We start from the raw sequence: 4,936 nt of genomic DNA on the forward strand, positions 1-4,936 counted from the left end.
TCAAGTAAGTAGTTAGTGGATTTCCAATAGCTTAGGCATTGTTTCAAATGTCTTATATTACCCTCAAAAACTGTTGGGTGTGTGGATCCGATTCCACATAGGATAAGGATTTGTTAATCCTTGATCAAAGAGGAGTTTTGATTGTTTCCTACCTGCTTACATAATCCTACTTGGTAATGGTTTCTATGTCTATTGGGAATAGGTTTCCAATGTCTTATAGGGTCTAGTTAGATATCTATAAATAGGGGCATAGGTTGTAGTAGTAGATCAAGTCTTTGAAGCATTAAACAAAGAGAGCAAGTGAGGTCTTGAGAGTTGGTGAGAACTTCTTGTGAGAGATCCTTGTATTCTTGTTCGTGTATTCTTCTTCTTCTATAGTGAAACCCAAGCAGCCCGGGGACGTAGGCAAAGTTCTTTGCTGAACCTCGTTAACAAGTTCGTGTTTGTTTTCTCAATCGTTTATCTATATTGTTTTGCACTTGTCTGCTTTCGCAAGAGGAATTTTAGGTCAAATTCCTAACAAAAACTTCATTTTTCAACATAATTGTTTTTTTAACTCCCCTTCAAATTTGGCTCTATTTGAGCCAAAATCCCGTACTATACATGAGTTTTTGGATAAATTTTACTTTTTTAATAAATTAATTTTTTATTCCCGAGTACTTGTAATGACCCTATAACTTTAGATAATACTAGCAATTGTACCCGCGCTTTGCCGCGGGATTTATTGTTACTAACAATTTGCAATAATGAAAGATATAACTGAAGTGACTTGATTGTTGATCAAAATGATAGAACATCATATATCACACATTAATCAGTATAGTGCATCAAAACAGTAATGCAAAATATCAGAGACAAAGTTTCCTGGCTCCAAAATTGTTTACAGTCTCTAGCTCTCTATATTGTTTTTCTTGCAATTTTAAGGCACTACACTACTACCTGATTCTTCTTTAAAGAGTTGTCCATGCGCTGCAAGTTGCTTGGTGATCTAAAATCTCATCTCCCTATAATGTTCGGTCATTAGCACAATGGTTTCAGCTGATCAGCAGCTATACACAGACATTGAAGTATTTACAAAATGCATAAATTAGTCTTCCATTTCAAATGCTTAGATCAGTTGTTATATATAGTTATATATTGTTCAAATGACAGATTGTAAAACTTAAACTCCATAAATATAATTTGAATGAGCATCTCCAAACTTGGAAAGCAGATTACTTTTTCATTCATCTTGGTTGGAGCTTTCATGGAGTGCAACACTCTTGTATGCATTTTCCAGCTTTCTACTAATCTCTGCAACGCAATGATTAAACAATTTCAATAAGTTCGTCACTGTCAAGTATGGATACTTTTGAATTGAGATGCAACATTGAATTGCCATAAATAGAGATTAGAAATTGAGAATCAGACCCTTTACAGAGGAAAAGCTCATTCTTTGAGGGAAAGTTCAATGCTAGCAAATAGTAATCACTCTCCAATCCATGGCTTCCTCGTTCACTCTTCAATTGCTTATGTGATATATATGAGTTGAACTATGTGATATAATTGTACACCAAATACATTGAAAAGTATTTATTCAGGTAAATCAAAAATGATATAGAGAAAGTGTTAATATTTATCAAGAAATCTGATGAGAAAGGTAATGTAGCAACATACCTTGTCTGACATGTCATGAATGATATCATTCAGTTGAACTCAGTCTGCAAAAAAAATTGCATTGAGGTGAAGCAATCGATATGATAATTTGGGGTCAACAGACTTTGCTGAATTATCACCCTCTGACATAGGTTGTTTTCAGATCTCACCAAATTTCTGAACCTTTGCATGAGTACACGAAATTCAATTAACAAAAGGCATAGCAGAAACTTCTTCAAAAATTGAAGCAAACCAATTTTATATAGAGTTTTCAAATTCAAGACTCTAGTAAAGCATAAGCCACCAATTAGGTTATCTCAACACTACCATCAACATCTTCTCAACTAAACTTTCAGTCCTCAAGTTACAAATATCGAAACTTCGACCCAGACATTTACTTTTATGGCTCTATATCGAAATCAAACACCTAAAAAACTAATCCTTGAGCAAATCATAGACCTATCCGCCATTCAAAAACAAACCTTACACTTATACCAGAAGCCAAATAAGCTGATTCTTACACTTATACCAGAAGCCAAATAAGCTGATTCAACACAAAACAGTAGATAATCCCAGTAAAGGACTCAAAATCAACATAAATCAATCAAAGAATCAAACCCACACCCATAACAAAACTCCAAAGAAAACAAAAAATCAAAGAACGTCCAGAAAATAAAAGCTTCAAAAATGGTGATTGTGAACCAATTGGGTACCCGAAATCTCTCTATATCACGCTGTGCAAATCACGAAACCAAGCTGTACGAACTCAGGAGCAGATGAAGATCAAACAGAAAGTCTCATTTAAGATAGTTCATAAATCAAAAGCATAATTATTCAGAAAAAAGGAGAGAGTCCGTGTAGATAGACGCTTCTAGAAAAAAGGAGAGAATGGCAGCACGTAATTATGGGAAACAGAAAGGGCAAAAGAAACAATCCCGGATGAACAGTATAACAGTGGATCCGTCTTTAGATGTATGTATAATATGCTCTTTTTCAGATCAAGCTCAAAAGGCCAAACGTTTAGTGCGTGTTATTTGACTATTTAAATTGTTCCTTTTCAAGGTCTTTAATGAATTTTCGATGGCTAAGTCATGTTTCAAATGTCTTTTATAAACTTTAGAAACCTCATTGTTTCAACAAAATTATGTTTTGTCTTCCACTTCAAATTTAACTCTAAATGAGTTATCATTTATCATCTTTTTGTAACTCAACATAGTACAACGCACATGTTCATATATTTATTGCTTCTTGCTTATTTTAGCGGCAAAAATATATAAGGATTAAATACTTGTTACTCCCTGTACTTTACTCCAGAAAACAGTTAAGTCACTCACATTTAAAATTAAATAATTTAGTCCTTATTCTCTCAAATTTGACACAACATGTCTAAAATGACTATTATACCCCTCACTTCTTTTTTTCTCTCTTTTATTTATTTATTTATTTATTTTTCTGCCTCTCTCTCTCCTCCCCTGCACGCAACGCAAGGCAAGAGCAAAATGGAGCAAGACCCTTTTTTTTTTTTTTAGATCTTCAATCTAGGGTTGCGGGTCGAGCTGTGAGCTCTTACAACACACCGTCACAGCCACCTCCGTCATCATATATTTGTTGGTGAAAAATTAGCTCAGAGCAAAGTGAAATCGAAGCAACCCAGAATTAGGTTATGGGCATCATTGAGTTCGAGCTCCAGGTTGTACTCCGAGTTCTCTGGGTCGAGGTCGTTACAGCCAGCATCATCGATCATTTAGGTCTAGAAGGAAACTGACAGCATCCATTTTGCAGGTCAAGTAGATGTGGATCCGGTTTGGGGGTTGGGGTTTCTACTTGGGATTCGGTGGAGCAGAAGAGGTAGAGCATGGTGAGAGATTGGGGGTTTGAGTGGCGGGCTGAGAGTGGAGCTCGGTGGAGGCGGGCTATTTGGAAATGGGATCAGAGTTGGGCTGGTCAAAGCTGGAATTAGGGTTGGGGAACTAGAGCGGGGAGAGAGAGAGTAGAGAAAGAAGCATAAAAATTAATAGAAAAGGATTAAAAAAAAGATAAAAAAGAGAAAAGAAAAAAAAGGAGAAAAATTAAAAAAAAATAGAAAAATAATAAAAAAGAGCAAGTGAGGGGTATAATAGTCATTTTAAACCTGGTGTGGACCTGTACGTTGTGTAAGAATTAGAGAGAATAAGGACTATCCAGTTTAATTTAAAAGACGGAGGACTAAACTGTTTTTCAGAGAAAAGTTTGAGGAGTAACAAATATTTAATCCAATATATAATATTGCAGAAGTTCTACATCTGAAAATAACATAATTAAACACATACAACATGTTCAAATCAGTTTGTAGGTCTAATTTCGTTTCAGCACAACAAGAAAGTTGATCCTTGCCTGCTTCAATGGTGGAGGAAGGTTGCTCTTCAAATTTCTTGTGATAGAAGTCGTAGAGCTCATCTGAGACTTCTTCTCCGACTTATTGCTTGATCATTCCCTCCATGGCAGCTCTAACATGAGATGCAAATACTAGGGCATTATAAATAGTTCCATGCCATTTGGCAAGGCTAAGATTGCCAATTCCATCATGTTTACGCTAAGGCTATGTTTGGTTGACTGGAAAGGAAAGGAATCACTTTCCTTTCCTTTGGGAAAGTGTTTCCGGAGGGGGGGAGGGAAACAAATTCCTCCACTTTTTCCTTTGCTTTGGGAAAGTGTTTCCCTTCCTTGGCTGTCCCCAAACGCAGGAAAAGAAAGTATTTCCTTTCCCAACACCCACTTTCCGGGAAACAAACATGGCCTAAAACCACTACACCAATTTTTCAATCAGACGACAGTGAAAAACTGTCGTCTGAGTATAGAGTTTGCTGTTGTCTATCTCAATGCCGTCTGATACATGAATCAGACAATACCAGAAAACTGTCGTCTGATAAAGTTTACTACAACAGCGACTACTATACTGTCTGTTGTCTGAATACCACGAAGAACAACAGCAATTGGTACCTTAACTCTTGTGCAAAGTAATTTCAGTTGACAAACCCTGGAAGAATGTTGACGTGTAACGAACATTTAGAGAACATTGATTTGTAAAAAAACTGTTGTCTAAAGGAAGCTTGTAGATCAGCAAAATAATTGAATACTATTGACTAACTTTGAACAAGACAACAACAAAACTATTAAAGCCATTGTGTGTCATTGCTTCAGACAACAATTTTTTCTTTCTTTTTTCTTTATGTCCATTTGTTAGACAATAGTTTTTGATTGGTATTGAATTGTCTGAGATAGGAGTGAAGACATACATTCTGTACAATTAAACAACACATCC

General features: G+C 35.8%; 1 long non-coding RNA gene across 1 annotated transcript; it reads right to left on the reverse strand.

The window, feature by feature from the left end:
• Window positions 1–1,122: 1,122 nt before the first annotated feature.
• On the reverse strand, window positions 1,123–2,489 carry LOC133720804 (uncharacterized). Its single transcript, XR_009851983.1, has 3 exons — window positions 2,349–2,489; window positions 1,411–1,700; window positions 1,123–1,293 (listed from the first exon to the last, which is right to left on the reverse strand). It is a non-coding gene; the product is annotated as an uncharacterized LOC133720804 (long non-coding RNA).
• Between the last annotated feature and the right edge of the window lie 2,447 nt (window positions 2,490–4,936).

This window comes from Rosa rugosa, chromosome 7 (assembly GCF_958449725.1).
Source record: "Rosa rugosa chromosome 7, drRosRugo1.1, whole genome shotgun sequence".
NCBI classification, from domain to species: Eukaryota; Viridiplantae; Streptophyta; class Magnoliopsida; order Rosales; family Rosaceae; genus Rosa; species Rosa rugosa.